Source organism: Miscanthus floridulus, chromosome 2, assembly GCF_019320115.1.
Source record: "Miscanthus floridulus cultivar M001 chromosome 2, ASM1932011v1, whole genome shotgun sequence".
NCBI classification, from domain to species: Eukaryota; Viridiplantae; Streptophyta; class Magnoliopsida; order Poales; family Poaceae; genus Miscanthus; species Miscanthus floridulus.
Window position 1 is genome coordinate 112,264,617 of NC_089581.1, and position 21,517 is coordinate 112,286,133.

General features: G+C 41.0%; 1 non-coding gene across 1 annotated transcript; it reads left to right on the top strand.

The window, feature by feature from the left end:
- The first annotated feature begins 14,349 nt into the window (after nt 1-14,349).
- On the top strand, nt 14,350-14,453 carry LOC136541010 (small nucleolar RNA R71). Its single transcript, XR_010780126.1, has one exon. It is a non-coding gene; the product is annotated as a small nucleolar RNA R71 (small nucleolar RNA).
- The last annotated feature ends 7,064 nt before the right edge of the window (nt 14,454-21,517 follow it).

Consider the following 21,517-nt stretch of genomic DNA (forward strand, 5'->3'; position numbering starts at 1 on the left):
TACTCCCCCTATCTCTTACTATCTTTGTGAATTCTCTCCCGCTTTGTCAACAATTAGGACAAAAGGTGAGCACAAATTTTTGATAAGTTGGGGTGAAACCATGTGAAATAAGGATCATTTTTCTAATTTGGTTCAATCTAGATCACTTGCAAAAGATATTTAACTCGGTTTGATCCAAGGGTAAGCTTCTTCACACCTCCAAATAAGGGTTATCATGCACCATGTTGAGTTAAACACTTATAGCTCATTTTTAGATTACACACTAGGTTCACTAGCCCACAAACATGTCATATGCTACCACTAGATTATTTCAAGCATACAAGCAATAGTGATACCATACAAGCATCAAATTTATTTGATTTTCATAAATGAGCCTAAGACATGATAGGAATGACTAGATGCACTAAACAAGTCCTTAGCAATAGATGAATGACATGGCAATCAACTTTACCTTGCTTAGTTCGAAGGAGAGGCATGTCATATAATGGGAGTGCATCAACACATATTTGAGAACTCAAGTATGTTCAATTCATTCCTTAACTTGCAAAACCTCTTCTCATCAAGTGGCTTGGTGAAGATATCGGCAAGTTGATCATCGGTGCCCACACTCTCAATGCAAATATCCTCTTTTTGTTGGTGATCTCTTATGAAATGATGGCAGACATCTATGTGTTTTGTTCTTGAATGTTGAACCGGGTTGTTGGCAGTGTTATCCTAAACGCTAAACGGTAAACAGTCGGTCATCTACCGTTTAGCCCATTATTCGGGCGAAATAGGTGTTTAAATGGGAAAATGGTCAAAACAACGGATTAAACGAAAACGGCGTACCACCGTGTAGCGTTTAAATGGTGTCTAAATGGGCTAAACGGGCATTTAGGCGAACAATGGTTGTTGGTGAGCTTCACGACACTCTCATTATCACATAGCAATGGCACTTGTTTGAGTTTGATTCCAAAGTCACTCAAAGTAGCCTTTATCAAAAGTAATTGAGCACAACAACTACCGGCCGAGATGTACTCCGCTTAGGTGATTGAAAGTGCTACACTATTTTGCTTCTTTGATGACCAAGACACAAGTGATCTTCCCAATAGTTGACATGTGCCCAATGTGCTCTTTTTCTTAACTTTGCATCCCACATAATCAGAGTCCAAATATCCAATCAACTCAAACCTTGCTCCTTTGGGATACCACAATTCAACATTTTATGTATGCTTCAAGTATCTCAATATTCCCTTTGTTGCCTTCAAGTGACTCTCTCTTGGTGAGGCTTAAAATCTAGCACACATGTATACACTAAACATCACATCCGGCCTTGATGCGGTCACATAGAGTAGGCTTCCAATCATAGACTGATACATCTTTTGATCCACCATGTTGCCACTAGCATTACTATCCAAGCCTCCATTTGTCCCCATTGGTGTACTAATTGCTTTAGCATCATCCATGCCAAACTTCTTGAGCATGTCTTTGATGTACTTGCCTTGACTCGCAAATATGCCACTCTTCAATTGCTTGATTTGTAGACCAAGGAAGTAACTAAGATCTCCAATCATAGACATCTCAAATTCACTTGCCATCATCTTTCTAAACTCCTCACAAAAATCTTGATTGGTTGATCCAAAAATAATGTCATCAATATAGATTTGCAACATAAACAAGTCACTGCCTAGCTTCTTGGTGAAGGGATTGGTGTCAACCTTGCCCATCTTGAACCTCTTAGAGAGTAGGAAATCCCTCAATCTCTCATACCATGCTCTTGGTGCTTGCTTCAAACCATACAAAGCCTTTCTCAACTTGTAGACATGGTTAGGTTTCTTCTCATCTTCAAAACTGGGAGGTTGCTCAACATACACAAGCTCATTGATGTACCCATTTAGAAATGCACTTTTCACATCCATTTGGTACAACTTGATGTTGTGGGCACAAGCATAAGCTAACAAGATCATAATTGCTTCCAATCTCGCAATCGGGGCATATGTTTCTCTAAAGTCAAGACCTTTAACTTGAGTGTAACCTTGAGCCACTAATCTTGCTTTGTTCCTTACAACTATCCCATCTTGATCTAGATTGTTGTCAAAGACCCATTTAGTTCCAATCACATTATGATCCTTAGGTCTCTCAACTAACTCCCATACTTGATTTCTTGTAAAGTTATTTAGCTCTTCATGTATAGCATTCACCCAATCAACATCCAATAAAAGCTTCATCTATCTTCTTAGATTGAATGGAAGACACAAATGAGAAGTGTTCATAAAATGATACCAATCTTGATCTTGTTTGTACACCTCTTGAGATATCACCAATATAGAATCCAATGGATGATCTCTTGCAATATTAGTTGGTTGAAGCACTTGCACTTGATTGCAGGCATTTGATTGATCACATGGTTGAGATGATGAACTAGCCACTTGTTGATTTTGCACTTGAGATGATGAACTAGCTTGACTTGTATCAACTTGCACATTTGAGTTAGAGAGCACTTGATCTTTTTTATCTTCAACTTCAATCACCTCTCTAGGCCTTATGTCACTAATGTCCATATTCTTCATTGCATTGACCAATTGAGTGCCTCTCACATCATCTAGATTCTCATCTTCCTCTTAGGAACCATTGGTTTTATCAAATTCTATATCATGAACCTCCTCAAGAGTACCACTAGCTAAATTCCAAACTCTATAAGCCTTGCTAGTAGTGGAGTAACCAAGCAAGAAACCTTCATCATATTTCTTCTCAAACTTGCTTAATCTTGTGCCTTTCTTCAATATGTAGCATTTGCAACCAAAAACCTGAAAATATGCAATGTTGGGCTTTCTTCCATTCAAGAGCTCATATGGTGTCTTCTCCATCATGGGGTGACAATAGAGTCAGTTGCTATAGTAGCAAGCCATGTTGATTGCTTCAGCCCAAAATGAATGACTCACATTGTATTCACTCAACATTGATCTTGCCATGCCAATCAAAGTTCTATTTTTCCTTCAACTAGGCCATTTGATTATAGAGTATACTTGGCCAAGAATTGATGTCTAATCCCAAACTCATCACACAAATCATCAACTCTTGTGTTTTTGAATTCACTTCCATTGTCACTTCTCACTTTCTTGATGGTTGTTTCAAACTTATTGTGAATTCTCTTGATGAATGTCTTGAAGGTTGCAAATACATCACTCTTGTCAACAAGAAAGAACACCCGAGTGTATCGAGTAAAATCATCCACAATCACAAATCCATATTTGCTTCCACCAATGCTAGTGTATGTGGTTAGTCTAAATAAGTCCATGTTAACATTTCTTAGCATTGCTACTAAGAATAGAGTTTTAAATCTAGTCCCCAACGACAACGCCAGAAATGCTTGTTGGTATTTATTAACCTGTCACTTATTTTAATAGCCACCTATTATAAACCTATATCTTCTAACATTACTTTACTAAGTTGTCATCCCTAGTGATGATGCTAGAGATGCTTGTTGGTACTACATAGCATTACTACTAGATAATACTATAAGTAGTTATTTATTAATTTATGTGACTAGGAAGAATAGATATGAATATATGAAAGGAATCTACAAGTGCACAGATAATTATACCATTGTAGCGTCCAACATGAGCCCTTGGATCAAACTGACTTAAAAGAAAACTTAGATACAACCTAAGAGACGGTGGAGAACCGACATTCAAAGGAGGGGCTGACATGTGGGCCTAGGAGGTCGGGCGGCCTGTAGGTGGGGCTAGCCTTCCCCACTTGGTAGCCTCTACCCCTCTGCCTCGGTGTGGAGTCCTCTCAAGTGTTCTAGAATCTTTTGGTGTCTGTTTCACTGCGGATAAGCGTGGTTAAATCTAACATGTAGGTCCACCTTGATGGTTTTCTGAATAAACCCTACAGAATATACAGATTCACTAAAACTCATGGAATTTGTTAGTTTAAACCCATAGACCTTCGTTGGTGATTATATTCATGCCCTTATATATGTTATATTGATGGTTTATAATGGTTGTTAACTACCGTCAACAAACTCCCCCAAGCTTAACCTTTGCTAGTCCCTTAGCAAAGCTAAACTTTGTAAATGGATCAGAAGTTTAAGGATTTTGAAAACATCGACACAACTCCTCAAAAGTACACATGCGTTCAAACAAGAATTCTCCTCTAGATTTAGAATGAACCGATCTGACTTTCAAACTTACCCATATTATTTTCATCCATGGGGCTTCTTAGCCTTCACTTGTGTGATAGAACCGCCTAATCTAATGCCTTCTAGGAGTACTTGTCTTCCATTAAACACTAAGTACTCAAGAGAAGACACTAAACTACGCAGTTCCGTTGAGCACACCCCAAGAGAGAACTAAAAAATCCACATTTTTCATTAGGATCATAAATGGGATAATAAAGCTTACAACATCTTTAGCCATTTCTTACATCACTTTATTATAGTAGCATAATATTACCTCAATTGATTATAACAGCGGAACATAACAATGTTATCTGAGTCATAGAGGAAACAAAGATTAATTTAATGCCATGATAGAGTATTAACATAGTGGACATTTATATACAAGAGATGCTAGCAGATTTTACATCTTTTCTTATAAAAACCTCTAGTGAGGGTTTTAAATAAACACTACGGTTATAGCATGAAGGAATCCTCTCTGAGCCCACCAAGAGGTTTCCACAAATAAGAGTCAGCTCTAAGTATCCTCTGATCACCTGCAACAACGGAATCAAATCCTAAGTACCCGATTGTACTCAGCAAGACTTATCCGACAGGAGGAAAATAAAAGACTCTAAGGATATGCAAGGCTTATTTGGCTTGTGGGTTATTGCATCTGCGGAAGCATTACTAAATGTGCGTCCTTATATTAAATTTTATTAGCAGTCATCCTTAGTAATGGGAACAGGGTCCCGATCTTCCGTCAGGTAGAGGTAACTATCGTTGTGGCGGAGAATGACACACAGATTCGGCTTCAGATCGAAAGATTGAACCCTGCAATCTTAGCACCACAACTCCTCTGGTTATCAACCGAGATACGAATCTAGTTGACCTCACCAATAAGGCTAATCCCTGCCTACGCAACGAAGAACACAAGCAAGAACAAGAAAGAAAGCAACTAAATTGCAGATGAATGATTAATCTCACGAAGTTGGGGTCTCACAAACCGATGAACGGTGAAACTGTTCTTGACAGAATAATCTAAGCAAAACCCAAAACCTAATGACGGTGGCAGCGTATGATTATAAAGGTCTTAGGGTCGTCGCCTACCCTGGACACGCCCCCTAATGGGCCCAAACACGATACACGGTCCATCGGACCAAAAGACAGTGGCGCAGCACCCTGGCAGATTCTGGACGCTGACTTGTTTCGACGATTCCCGTTGATTCTGGAGGCCTTTTGATGTGAGACCACTTGAATTGGCTTCCTTATCAAATTAGCTTTCCAACCATATGTGGATTGTCAAAAATGTAGTCCGGATGCGTCCTAGGTGACCAGTTTAAGGCAGACTGGTCCTGGAGGCCGAGGCGGACTCGAAATCATGTTGGATCAGGACTCCGGTTTCTATTGGATGTCCTTGCTGGTCATCATCACCTCCACCACATCCTCTAAGTCCTTCATGACCCTCTCCAATGTTCCTAAGCAAGATAACATCATTAGGTAGTAGTCTATTCTCAAAAGTATGAAAAGAATCGCTTAAGAACGAGCTCACCTCTAAATTGAGTTGACGCATTCGAGCCCGGGTCATTGGACCTTGCATGACGGTTGGAGGATCAGCGGATGCATCTAAAGGAGTGATGTCCTCATCACTTAGTTCATTAACTATCCATTCTTTGTGAAGCTCCTAGGCTACTTTCAAGCAGGTGGTAAGCAATCAGAACCATTTTATCACCTTTCAAGTTCCAGTTCTTACTACGGTACTAGACCATAGCCAAGTCGATACCGTCTCACAAAAATAGCGATTCATGAATCAATGTATCCCAACTGGGTACCCCGAAACACATGCCCGTTTGTACCCCAGGCACAAACAAGACCAATACATTCCACTCCTATCATAGGATCTAGGTCCCCGTCCAAACTTCGACTCCAAACCCCCACACTTGAGACCCGGTCTCAGTATGGTGCTTAGACCTCCATATTTCCCCACCTTCAATCAGTCGGTCCGGAAAGAGCCAGAACCCGCGATAAGAGCATAACGAGCCTTCCTGCTCCTATAAGCAAGTATGTGCTCAAGATAATAAGCTTGTGACCTGACTACCATCCACTGCAACGGATGGTCCTCAATTGACATAGGCGGAACAAATGCAATCCGAGCCTTGCTCGAATGCCTAACTAAGTCCAGATCCAAAGTATCATTCCGCCCGGTCTCCAATTATCATCCATATATATTCCATGTGATAGTAATATAATAACAACAACAATATCTTTCCTATCTCTCACAAGTGACAGGTAATCACTTAACTTCTACTGAATCCTATAGCATAGCAATCTACACGATCCTGACATACTAGTAGGACTCATAGGATATATATATATATATATATATTAAAGTGTAGAATAATATGGGTTATGCACCGAGGCTTGCCTGGGTAAGATATAACCAAAAGTTAGCATTCCATTGGTGACACAATCATCAAGGCACCATCTTTTCCGCTACTTCAGTCGACTCCATGATCCATCGTTGTTCCTATTGTGATATACGTGGATGCAACGTAGAGACGTAAATAATCAATGGCAACTACAACTCTAAAATACGATTACGCTCCGAAAGCTAACGAGCTAGATCTAACGACTAACGTACTAGGCTACGTACCACGTTGTCGAGCAAGGCTTCGTCTCCGAGAAATGTTCTAGTTTTAAAATCCCAAGGTGTTTCGGCATTTTATTGATTAAATATATATTTTCAAACTAGGGCTCATTTAGCTACCTTAACAAACTAATTATTATGGAGCTAAAAAATTACAGTGACCACCTAATAATGTTAGGAATTTACTATGAAAGTTTCAGAGCCAACACTATCACCAATTGATCACAAAAATTCCTATAAGTTTATATCTTACAATATTAAGCATCTCAAATTAATTAGATAACTCCTGAAAATATTATAAAACTATGTGAACAAAATATATTAGCAGATAGATCATGATTTTAGGTACCTAACAAAATTAGTTTCATAATTTTTGGTTAACTACACAATTTTATATTGAATTTACAAGTTTATCTTAGAAACTAAATTAGAAAATGTTTAGAAAAGGAAAAGGGCCGGTGGCCACCATTCGGCCCGGTGGCCTGCGCGGCCCATGCGCGAGATGGCCCACGGCGGGGAGCCCGCGCTGACACTTTAACAAATGAACCCTCGAACTTTTCTCGAACCACAACTAGGTCCTAATACTATTTCGTCCTTTCTCTAGCGAATTCACTTAACCCCTTAGATTTTTCCAAATTTCCCTACGTGCACTCCCAGCCACCCCGTGCATGGCAGTGCGGCGAGCGGCGGCACTGGGCGTCCACGCCAGCTACCAGAGTCCTGTGCGGACCCATTTAGCAGGTCAGTTGCCATCTATGGATAAACGCACCAAGATGGGTGGTAGTTAGGGTCTCGGAGACGCACTGTCGCGGGCTGTAGCGGCGAGCAGCTATCCGTGGTGGTGACGCGACTGTTCTAGTGAGCCTACGCCCTCACGGAAAGGTAGAGATGACGGAGAAACATCAGTAGCTCATCGAAATTTGTGCTGCGGTGATGGTTGAGGCAAGGAAAAGCTGAGGTGGTCTAGCCACGTGCGCCCGGGCACGGCGATGACGCCCCAAGCTAGACACCGATGCGTCACCACGTCGCCGACGAGTTCCTTGGCTAAAATAGTGTGAGCACCGAATAGAGGGAGTCAAGGCGAGTTCAGGGTTACGACCAATTGAACTGATACCACTCCTACGAGCCTTACCCCCAACCCTCTGGTCATGACAAGGCACGTGACCGGTGGTGAGGAGAAACCGAAATTGACCATTGACAGACCACGACTAGGCTCGTTGAGAATGTGACACCTAGCTAACTTGCTAAGCTACCCACCGGTGCGAGGAATTAGACTGTTGAAGCCTTAAGCTAGTGATTGGAAGGAGGAATGGTGGCTCTGCACTCAGCGTGGTTGTGGGAAGGTCACACGAGTGATCTCGAGCGGATTAAGACAAGGCAGCCTCGATTGATGGCAGCAGTACGAGCATACGTGCACGGACGACGAGACCAAGAGATTTGGCATGATGCTTTTGAATTGGAGCAACCCCACTCGAGCAGGGATCTCCCATGGTGGCTAGCGAGTCAGGGCGAGCAGAGAGGTATCACCGTCACCCTATGACTGGGGTCGGTTGACCCAGATGCGGCGACGGCGGTATGGCTTGTGGTAGTTGAATCGTAGGGTAGGGCGACTGCCATGTAGACACAACAACAATGGCTGCGGCCTTAGCCCAGCCCCGTGCGTGGCTCAGCGGTCAAGATGGCGCATGTTTGTGGCGACAGCGAGCGCACGTGATAACCGCACCACGACAGCGCCACGCGGCGCGGCCGCGCAGCGACTACACCGGCGTAGCGTAGTGGCATCATATTGGCACAGTGCAGCGGTGCGGTGCAACGTTCGTGAGCATGTGAACCAAGGCACGGCTCAACACAAGGTGGCCGCGACCCGCTAAGCCCAACGCACAGCACAGGCGGCGATGAGATAGCCGCCAGCAAGGTTATGCGTGGTGCACGTGTGCAATAGTGCATGCACCCCCGCGTGACACCGCACTCCTGAGCACGGTTACCGTGCACATTGGACCAGCCAGCCCGAGGTGAGGTCGTGCATAAATTTTAAAGCATGTCTAAAAACAATCGTAACACAGTTGAAGCTAATCTACCTCGACCATGCTAACGAGGGCACATCAGTCTACCATAAGGAGCAAAAACATGGCATTGACCTTTAGCTAGATTTTCCAGAATTGATTCGCCAACATGGCATTGTCACACTGTTTTCAAACTTAAAATTTCTTTCAAGTCTTGAGTTAAATTTGACTTCAAGTTCCATTTTCCAAGCCATTAGAAATACTAGCTAGTCATATTATTTTCTACAGCAAGAGTTGCGTTGTCATCTACAAAGTTTGTACTTCAAACCTTATTTAGGTGTCACACACATGTTCTATAATACTTTTGCTCAATAAAAATTGGTCTTCTACCCTACTTGACATAACATGAGTTATCAAATAAGTTTCCATCTAACATTTTTATTGGTCGTTTTAGGCTACAAGAAACTTATCAACACCTTCTATCACATGCATTATTACATAAACATGATGCTCATGACATAATTTAGTAGTTTGTTTAGGGTGTAACATTGAGGATGTTACAATTTGGGTCTTGAGCAATTGAAGGACAGAACGATCAAGTCAAGTACTATGTCTCAAGTTCTTTGCTCAACCATTATTCTAGAGTTTTTATAAAATTTTCAAAATAAAACTCAGAGCTTCCATTGTATGACACTATCAAGTCCTTCAGTATATGTGATATTTGTGAATCCTCACCAAGGCAAAAGTGATGTTATGCCTTTCTTTCTTCCTACAACTAAAGCTTATGTGGAGCTCATAGGAGTGGAGAAAGCATAAAAGAGCATACTCGTAATACCTATATTGTAAAGTCAAATCTTAGATCCAAAGAGAATTGTGTCATACAATCAAATCAAGATGTGCATATGTGTGAATGTATGTGGTGGATATATATGGTGGCTAACCTATTTCTACTGGTCTCCTTGAAAATATATCTCTCTCTTGAAACTTAAAAACAAATTTGCAAGAAAACATGGACTATCTTATTCATCTTTTCTCTTTTTTTCGGACGGACATCTAAGTACCCATTGTTTTAAATATTTTGGACACTTGTCCATTTTTTCTCATATCTTTTTTCTTTCTCTCTCTCTTTTTTTATGAATAACTTTTGCATAGCCACATGCTTCTTTTCTATAACAGAACTTTTTAGAGATAGCAACAAGCACTTGGAGCATTTATTTGGTGGATATCCTATCAAGAATATTTTTTATGTTTACTCCTAGTATAGGAGTAAAATATTTGTGGGTGGATCTAGATGGAATGGCATGTTGTTGCGCCTACCCCTAGTGTAGGAGTAGTGCATAATTGGGTGGTGTATACGTGATCTTGATTTTAAGAGCATGACAAACCTCTCATAAAGGTCAACAAAGCTGGACTAAACTCAATGCAATGCAAGCTACATATACATTGAAGTTTTTCTAATCTAAATATATATGGCTCTGGTAGGAATTCAAGCTTTGTCATACAGGAGCTCATCATGTAGGATTTTTATGTTTTTTGAAAGATAGATCTCTAGAACTTTAGTGTCACTTGAAACAAGATAAACAGTAGCTCAGACCTTCTCATATATTTCCATCAATTACCAAGACTTAGATCAAGCATATGCTATCCATGAGTTTCAAGTTCAGAGTAAATTCTTATATTAAAACAGTCGTGTCCAAAACTCAGGAGAATTCAAGGCTGAAAACTAGGTACTTGAAAGGAATTACGATAGAGCAACTATTCATCATTTCCATTGCAAGAGATTTCCTCAGAGTTTATTTTTTCAGCTCCTAAAAATAGAAAACTAGATATACACTTTTTATTTTGTTTTCAAAATTTAAGATCACACCTTAATATATATATAGCTAAGATAAATTTTTATTTTGCTTTTAGTTTGTTATGCATCTTTTTTTATTTCTTTAGCAAATATGAAGCAAACTTAAAAATAATAAAATTAAAAGGGAAAGAAATACTTAACTAGATACATGGGGGATGCTCCTCCCCCATGCTGGATGTTGTCGTGGTCTTTCTCATCCATCCAGAAGTTGTATTCCTCGTGCAGCGGGTGTAGCAGCAGTTCGGACAAATGTACTTCGGATGGATGGCTTTACTCTTGATCATCCTATAAAATACTCCAACAAGAACACCAAAACTCGTGGCATAGATTAGGATAAGGGGTTAGCGACCAGCCATTCAGAGATTTGTTGTCCTTGGTGGTTTAGATAGATTTCCTAATTGGCAAATTTCTAGCAGGATGTCTATTTAATATTTTTTTGAATTTTCTTATTTATATAATGCAGAAAGAAAATAAGCATGCATGATATATATTATTATTTTTTTATGCCACCACAGTGACTATTCCCTTGGGCTTTTACACATCGAGAATATTTTTTCACATGGGGCTTAGGCTTTATGATGAAATGATGCAATGCAGAAAAATGAATATGCTTAAAGTGAAAAGAATTCAAGCAATGCTAGAAAGTAAATATGGATAACTACCGATGTTACCTCACGGCTAAGGTTTGATTTTTGAGTCCTTCGGACAGGACTTGGCTGGAGAAAAGTTCCTTACTCTTCAGGTGCATTATCCGATCTCAACGATGGAGACCTAGATGGCTGCACATCTTATGATGGTGTCTCTGAGATGATGTCACCTTCTCTTTCCATACCTCCTTGGTCTGTGGACTTGACTTAAGCGGAGTAGGTTCATCTTTCATAGGTTCTTCAGGTTCCTCATCTTTCTCCCATTCATTCTTTGAGGATTGATTCTTTCAACGTTGGGATGATCGGGGTCTCCTCCTGGAGTGGGTCTTCTTTGGTAGCTCATAAGTGGTACAACTATTAAAATAACAACATACCTTTTCTCTAGGGAATTGAAAGTGGACTTGTCCAGATCCGACGTAGATGATTGTGTTGGTTGTGTTGAGGAACGGTCTTCCTAGGACGATGGGCGTATCATCTTCTTCTTCACCCATGTCTAGAACCATAAAATCGGCAGGGGCAAACTGATCATGTATTCTTACCATAACATCTTTTGCTATTCCTCTAGAAATTAGATTGATTGGTCCACCATCTGCAATTGCATATATGTAGAGAACTAAGGTTCATCACCGAATAAGTATTCATATGTTACCTTGGACATTATAGTGACACCTGATCCAATGTCGCAGAAGGTTTTGTGGAATATTCTTTGTCCAATGGTACACTTGATCGTGGGTACTCCTAAATCATCCTTCTTAGCAAGGAATGGTGAAGCGAGGAGGTGGTCATACTCCGATCGAAGTGTGTTGATTATGTTAACTGATTCTTCTTGAGGCTGTCTGGCCTTGTTCTTCCTCCTTCTCATGTTCTTCTTCTTCTTGGTTACTATTGTCTCTTCGGGTAGGTATGGCATTTGTGGATATCCAGGAGATCGCAAGATGTAGTTCTTGAAAGAAAACTTTTCCTTCTTATCTTTGATTGTGAAGCAGATCTTGGCAGTATCCGCGTAGATGATGGCTTTTGCGATGCTTAGAAAAGGTCAGCCCAAAATAATGGGTGCACTTACATCTCCACCTATTTCCAAAACCACAAAGTCTATGGGAACATATGATTGTCCCACTCAAACAATGGCATCTTCAAGAACTCCCTTAGGGTAACAGAGTGACTAATCTGCAAGCTGCAAATGCATATTTGTGTACAACAAAATATCTTCATTAATTTGATCATAAATTACCTTAGGCATGATGTTGACACTTGCTCTGAAGTCACAGACAACTTCTTGAAAATGTGAGGTCCAATGGCGATGGGGATGACAGGTCTCCCTAGATCACTCTTCTTTTCAGGCAAGGTATAGTCTATCCACCTTTTCATCGATGGTTGTATATAGTAATATGCTGTATTGTGAATATCGATAAGATTTTTACAGTTTCTAGATCATCCGACTGCCCTAGAATCTTACCTTTATCAGATGGAGGAATAGTAGCTGTCAGCTGAGCTATTTGTGATTCTATCATTTTATTAAAGTTATGTTGATTTTTAATGGCAGAAGCAAAGCTATCCATTCTATTATTTATGTTCTCTAGAATTTTATCATTGGTAGCTACCTTTCTAGATAATCCCTCCATAAGTTTGGATTGGCCAGTAATTAATTCTCTCAAGGGTGGTTGATTGAAATTATTGAAATTATTACCTTGATAGTTACCTTGGTAGTTTGGTCTCTATTGATGATTCCATCTGATGAGGACATCACTTCTTCGGATGTACCCGCTGATCCTCCAACCGTCATGCAAGGTCCAATGACCCGGGCTCGAATGCGTCAACTTAATTTAGAGGTGAGCTTGTTCTTAAGCGATCCTTTTTATACTTTTGAGAATAGACTACTACCTAATGATGTTATCTTGCTTAGGAACATTGGAGAGGGTCATGAAGGACTTAGAGGACATGGTGGAGGCGAAGATGACCAGCAAGGACGTCCAACAGGAACCGGAGGCCCGGTCCAACATGATTTCGAGTCTACCTTGGCCTCCAGGACTAGTCTGCCTTAAATTGGTCACCCAGGACGCATTCGGACTCTGTTTTTGATGATCCACATATGGATGGATAGCTAATTTGATAAGGAAGCCAATCCAAGTGGTTTCACATCAAAAGCTGTTCGGAATCAACAAGAATCGTGGTCACAAGTTAGCGTCCAGAATCTGCCAGGGTGCTACGACACCATCTTTTGGTCTGTTGGACCAAGTATTGTGTTTGGGCCCATTAGGGTCGCGTCTAGGGGTCTTGCATGACCCTAGAGTCTTCATAAACAACCATCGCCCCTCCATTAGGGTTTGGGTTTTGCTTAGATTATTCTGTCAAGAACAGTTTCATCGTTCATCGATTTGTGAGACCCCAACTTTGTGAGATTAATCATTCATCTGTAATTTGGTTGTGTTCTTTCTTATTCTTGCTTGTGTTCTTCGTTGCGCAGGCAGGGATTAGCCTTCTTGGTGAGGTCAACCTGGTCCGTGACTTGGTTGATAACCAGATGAGCTGTAGTGCTAAGATTGCAGGGTTCGATCTTTCGATTTGAAGCTGGATCAGTGTGTCATTCTCTGCCACAACGATAGTTACCTCTACCTAACGGAAGATCAGGATCCCCATTTCCATTACCATCCTTGATTATGCTGAGGATGAAAGTAGTTGTTGTTGTTGACAAAGTTCACATCCTCTTGGGTTTCAGGACAGAAGTTCCCTAAATGCTCAGTGTTTCCACACACTTCATATGTCATGCGAGAATCATGAATATGCATGACCTCTTGCTTCTCATTGGCTCGATCTTCGAGCTTCTTCATCAGCAGGTCCATCTTAGCAGATAGCATGTCTACCTCCTTGAGTTGATGCATACCTCCACCTCTCTTGCGGGTTTGAACACGTTCTTCATTCTAACCTTGGTTCGAAGCTATCTTCTCCATAAGAGCTCGTGCAACTGGTATGGTGAGTGACAAGAATACACCTCTATAGTCTCATGGGTACTATTGGTCAACCCATGGTAAAAAGTCCGCATGAGTAGCCAATTCTCCATCCCATGATGAGGACATTACGCAATGTATTCTTGGAAGCATTCCAATGCCTCAGGGATAGATTCATCATGTTGTTCCTGAAAGCTTGAGATTCTCCCACGCATAGCATTGGTCTTGCCTATGGGAAATAACTTTGCTAGAAAGGCAGTGGAGCAGTTATCCCATGTAGTATTTCTATCTTTGTTGGCGTAGAACCATTGCTTTGCCTTCCCCAAGAGTGAGAATGGGAAGATGTGAAGTAATATGGCATCTTAGGTTACTCCTTAGATGGTGAACGTGCTACAGATCTCTAGAAAGTGTTGGAGATGTGCACTCGCATCTTCATGTGCCTTTCCACAAAACTGGCTTGTTGAAAGCTCTAGTTTAGTTTTGGTGAATTGATCAAACCCTAAGTGCTAACCTAGTTTATCAAAGTGATTATGAGATAGGTAGCACTACTCTAAGTGATGAAGCAATGGTGATGATCATGATAATGGTGATGGCATGGTGATGATCAAATGCTTGGACTTGGAAAAGAAGATAGAGAAACACAAAAAGCTCAAGGCAAAGGTGAAATTGATAAGAGCTTTTCGGTTTAGTGATCGAGACACTTAGTGAGTGTGATCACATTTAGGATCGATAGTTGTACCATTGAGAGGGGTGAAACTCGTATCGAAATGCGGTTATCAAAGTGCCACTAGATACTCTAACTCATTGCATATGCATTTAGATCTAGTGGAGTGCTAACACCCTTGAAAATGTTTGTGAAAATATGCTAACACACGTACATAAGGTGATACACTTGGTGGTTGGCATATTTGAGCAAGGGTGGAGCAGTTGGTGAAGTGAAGGAGGTGATACTCACTGAAAAACTATGACCGGACGCTGGTCACATGGTGACTGGACTCGGGGGAGCACCATTCGGTCAATTATAAAATCAGTGGTATGCTTAGGCTACTCTTGGCCTAAGACCGGACTCAGGTGATCGGACTCTGGCTGAATACTATTCAGTGTCTGGTCCTGCTGACATGGCAGAGCACAAAGAAGAGGGTGAGTAACCGGACGCTGCAGTGAGTCCGATCATGGTGGACCGGACGCGTCCGGTCGTAAAAACCCTTTCTAGAACCTTACTAGAAATGACTGGACTCCAGTGATGGAGCGTCCGGTCACTTTGAGTAGCGTGTCCAGTCGCAACTTAACACATGGCGTGAAGCTAACTAGCCATTGAGATCGTGTGGACGAGGTTAAACCGAGGGGCCACATGGCACGCATCGCACGACCAAACGCTAGGTGGTGTGCGTCCGGTCGCCCCGACCTGCATGTCCGGTCGGTACGTAGTGGGCTACTCTATGAGCCCAATGACTATATTCGTGGGGGCTCTCTATTTAAGCCCCATGGCTGGCTCAAGCTCAAACCCTTGGCCATTTGCATTGACATAGCAACCTTGTGAGCTTAGACAAAGCCCTCCCACTCATCTCCATCATTGATTTATCATCTCTATGAGATTGGGAGAGAATCCAAGTGCATTGCTTGAGTGTTTGCATCTAGAGGCACTTGGTGTTCGTATTTCGCTGCGGGATTCGCTTGTTCCTCTTAGTGGTTGCTACCACCTAGACGGCTTGGAGCAGCAAGGATCATCGAGCGGAGGTTAACGATTGTCTCTGGCTCCAATCGTGGTGATTGTGAGGGGTTCTTGACCTTTCCCCGGCGGAGAGCCTAAAGGTACTCTAGTGGATTGCTCGTGGCTTGTGTGATCCTCATCTTGAGTTGGTTGTGCGGCACCCTATTGAGGGTTTGGCATGTGATACCAATTAGCATGTGAACCTGCAAGTGAGTGAATCGCCACAACGAGGAATAGCTTGCGGCAAGCAAGTGAACCTCACTAAAAAATCATTGTGTCATCATTTGATTCCGAGGTGATTGGTCTTTATTGGTATTCATTCTTATGATTGATTGGTTCATTCCTCGACTTGGCAGTATAACCATCTTGCTCTCTCTCTTTACATTACCGTAAACTAGTTGTCAAGCTCTTTAGTGTAACTAGTCATGAGAGCTTTTTAGTTTGGTTAGTGTGGCTCTTTAGTTAGCCTTTGAGAGCACACTAACTTAGTGTAGTGACATAGCCATTGTGTGGATAGAGACTATAGAAACTAGAATTGTGGTAGGTGGCTTGCATTTTTAGTAGGCTAGCACAACACTCGCTCCGCCTCATTTTTGTCTAACCGGTTTGCTAAGTGTTGTTGTAGAAATTTTTAATAGGCTATTCACCCCTCTGTCTAGCCATTAGGACCTTTCACTTGCTTGCACCATGTTGATGAGGGCTGGCTTGAGCTCGAATCCATTATCTCTGACATTGACTGTCGGTCTAGTACGGATGTTGGTCGTAGTTGGAGCAGAGAATTCACGGAGAGTCCTATTAGCCATGGCTTCAAATTCAGGTGTTAAGCTTAGCCTTATATGGTTGTCTTCCGACTTTAAAGCTGAAACTTTCTTGAGTTTGGCTCTAGTCCTCCTGATTAATGTTTCTAGATCTTCAACGTAGTTTGTTGGAAGGTCAAAACGTGCCATGCATTACCCTGCATAAGATACAAAAGTAGACAGAACAAGGGTAATCATGTTCGAGCAGAGGTAAATGGTTTTCTCGATCACATCAATAAGTAGAAATTTATCAATATTCCTTTGCCTAGCTACCTTTCCTGACAACGATGCTAGAAAAGCTTGTTGACATTTCTTAGCATTGCTACTAAGAACAGAGTTTTAAATCTAGTCCCTAGTGACAGCGCTAGAAATGCTTGTTGGTATTTATTAACTTGTCACTTGTTTTAATAGCCACCTATTATAAACCTATATCTCCTAACATTACTTTACTAGGTTGTCATCCCTAGTGATGATGCCAGAGATACTTATTGGTACTACATAGCATTACTACTAAATAATACTAAGCAGTTCTTTATTAATTTATGTGACTAGGAAGAATAGATATGAATATATGAAAGGAATTTGCAAGCGCACACATAATTATACCATTGTAGCACTTCACCTGGGAGTATTATAGGTATCGTTATTTATATTTTTACCACAGGGAAGGTCTGACATGGACATGTATTGATAACTTATACTATTGTTGGAGAAATAAACCATAACTAATATTCTACTCATAACAGGGGTAAGTCATAGGATTCTATGGCATTAGCATGGTCGGGTAGAATATTAGAGGAATAATTCCTAACTCATTCTTAATTACAAGTCAAAGCATACATTGATTAGTGCAATTATACCTAGTAATCATTGCTAAGATCATCTTCATATCTATACATAAGGGATATTACTAAGGAAGATTAAGAACAGAGCTTGTTCTTCCTTCGTAACCGGACCCTACGTGCGTCTATATTCGGGGAGTGGACTACAAAGGACTCAATGGAAGTGTCACATCCGCCATCTACCACATGACCCAGAATATAGGGTGTATCCCCAGGTAAACAACGTATAAGCACCACGCTTACACAATGTCGACCACTCACCCATAGTACCTTAGAGTGAGCGCTATACGAACTTATGCATGAACATGATGATAATCTAACTATACTAAGCATATAATCAAAGTAGATGATGAACATTATAGCGAAGAACATGAATAAAGTGAATACTAATATTGTCTTAACAGTTGTAGCTAGCATATAAAAATAATGGAGGTACAAAAGAGAGGGTACAAAGATTATACCAAACCATGCTCTTGACATGATCGGGAATCCAAGCGAAGCCTGCTTGCCTTTCTCTAGACCTAGCCTAACTAGCTATGCCCTAGAATATGGTGGAGCTCTAAGGATGATTAGGGTTTCTGTCTTCTCAAATGACTTGATGACTGGAGTTATTATGCCTAGGGTGGCAGAGTGTGGTATATATAGCCCGAAGCATCCAACGTGAGCTCTTGGATCAAACCAACTTAAAGGACAACCTAGATGCAACCTAGGAGGTGGTGGAGAACCAACATTCGAAGGAGGGACTAACATGTGGGCCCTAGGGGGTTGGGCTGGCCTACAGGTGGTGCTGGCCTAGCCCCACATGGTATCCTCTGCCCCTCTGCCTCAGCGCGAAGTCCTCTCGAGTCTTCTAGAGTTTTTGGGTGTCTGTTTCACTGTGGATAAGCGTGATTAAATCTGACATATAGGTCCACCGTGACAGTTTTCTGAATAAACTCTACAGAAAATATAGATTCACCAAAACTCATAGAATTTATTAGTTTAAACCCCTATACCTTCGTTGGTTATTATATTTATGCCCTTATACATGTTATATTGACGGTTTATAATGGTTGCTAACTACCGTCAACACATGTGCAACAATTCAAATGTCTTAGATGTGCTCATCATGCTCTTCTTAGGATATGTGTTCCCAACTTATTTTTCGGCTTGACATGCACTACAAAGCTTATCCTTCTCAAATGTGACATCTTTTAAGCCTCTAACTAGATCATGCTTAATCAACTTGTTTAATTGCTCCATTCCAACATGACCAAGCCTTCTATGTCATAACCAACCCATGCTAGACTTAGTGAGCAAACCTGTTGACAATTAAGCTTCTCTAGCATTGAAATCAATCAAGTATAGATTCTCATATCTAAAACCTTTGAATATCAAGTTAGAGCCATCTACACTTATGATCTCTACATCATCAACTCCAAATATGCACTTGAAACCAAGATCACAAAGTTGAACTACCAACAATAGGTTAAAGTTCAAGCTCTCTACTAGTAGCACATTAGAAATGCTCATCATTGGATATTGCAATCTTACCAAGCCCTTTTACCTTGCCTTTGCTATTATCACCAAATGTTATGCTATCAATCCCATTGTCATCATTTGAGTTGATTGAATTAAACATTCTTGAATCACCTGGTCATGTGTTGTGTGTACCCACTATCAAGCACCCAATGCCTTCCTTCGGTTTTATAATTGATCTACAAAAGAAGATCAATTTTTTTAGGTATCCAAACTTGCTTGGGTCCTTGAAGGTTAGTCACTAAGGTCTTTGGTACCCAAATGACTTTCTTCTTTGAGCTCATAATAGGTGTACCAATGAACTTAGCCTTCACACCATTCACACCCTTGGTAAGCATGTAACAAGAATCAAAACAAATTTAGGATACATTAGCATTGATCTTGTTCTTGTTCTTTATGCAAGATTGCTCTAAGTGCCCTACTTGCTTGCATTAATTGTAAAACCGACCATTGCTCTTCACAAAGCTAGCTTTGAGAGTAGCAAAAGATGCCTTGCCTTTCTTGGGGGTATAGCACAATCCCTCTTTGTTAAGAGAGAACCTTTGGCTACCTAAACACTTTAGCAAGCGGGCTTCACCACCATAGGCCTTGCCTAGGGCGTGAGTGAGCTCATCCACCTCTCTCTTGAGAGTCTCATTTTCAACCATTAGTGAGGCATTACAAGTGAAACCATCACTAGTAGTAGAGGTAGGAGTGGTAACGGTGGTGGATGATGAGCTACAAGAAGGGTTAGTGAGAGAAACAACAATAGGTTCATAAAATGAATCTTCAATAATGTCACATGTTATGCCCACATCACATGATACTATAACCCTTTCGTTTTCTTGTTCAAGAAGTAAGGAATGAGCCTTTTCAAGCTTGGTGTGAGCTTTGCCAAGCTTCTCATGGGCTTCCACTAGCATCCCATGAGTAGCATTGAGCTCATCAAAGAATTGCTCAAGAGCACTAAGCTTCTTTTGTAATTCTTTGCACTTTTTGCTTTTCTTGTTAATTATTGAGTCGACTTATTCTAGCATGTTCATTAGTTGTTCATTTGAGAATTCATCATCATCACTATCATTTTCACTTTCACTATCATCATTTTCACTCTCATCATATTTTACCTTGGAGCCCTTGGCCATAAAGCATGATGGAGTGTTAAATAGTGAAGGCTTGTTGTTGATAGCAATGCTTGCTAGAGCCTTCTTCTTGGATGGCTTGTCATCTTCACTTGAATCATCGTCGGTGGAGGCATCACTATCCCATGTAACAACATAGGATCCACCCTTCTTCTTTTTCTTGAAGGTCATTTTTTCTCTCTTTCTTCTCCTTCTCTTTCTTGTTCTTGTTCTTCTCATTGTCCTCATTGTCACTATTGTAGGGACAATCCACTACAACATGATCGAGGCTCTTACACTTGTAGCACAACCTCACATACTCCTTGTTCTTGAAGTGGTCTCTTCTCTTCCTTGCACCATAGCCTTTCTTCTTCATCATCTTGCCAAACTTGCGCACAAAGAGAGCTAGTGCTTCATCATCACTATCATCATGAGACATTCTTCATCACTTGATTCTTCCTTCTTAGTCTTGCCCTTGCTCTTGTTCTTGGAGGATGAAGTGCCAGCCATGAATGCCACACTCTTCTTCTTCTTGTCTTCCTCCTTCATGATTTCTTCACCATCACTATTGTATTTGTAACACCCTAGGTGTTAGGCTTGCACTTTTGCACTTGCATTGCATGAGCATAAGCATCATTCATTCATATATGAGCATTAACATATGAAACATACAAGAGAAACATATGAAACATACCTTTGTTATTCTATGTTGCAACATGTGTATGCTTTATGGTCATGCTTGTTAATGCAAGTGGTTGATGTTGATCACTAAAACACCTTAAACACACTTAGGATGCAAGGTGGAACAATGTTCATGTTGATGACTTAGCTCAATTATGCTTCTAGGTATTAGTTTGACTAGGAACCCCTCTAGAGTGCGTTTGTTTGACCTAACATGAATAGTACCATAGAGTGTTTGCATGTTGGTGCACCCAAAATAAAAGTTGTAGTAAATTTTAAAAGGAGTAAACTTTGTTTAATGACCTTGAGCTAGATCAATGCCTAACCTAGTCAAAAAGTGCTCACAAGGTGAAATTGAGGGCTGTTTTGGGACTTAGAAATTTTCTAAGTCTTGGAATGACTTTCAGTTTCATCCTACTCCTCTTTGACGCATTGCAGTTTGAAAACCATGGCGATCTACACCAAACCCATAGAAGTAAAGTTGGAGTTTACATGTAGCTCTACAACTTTTGTTAATGAAGTTTTTGCAAAGGATGAACGGATTAGGAGATAGAGGCAGAGGAAGTCGCACTGTCAGTTGGTACATCAGAGCCTCATGGCCGTTTTCAAACCGGTCAAGTGGCCGACCAACAG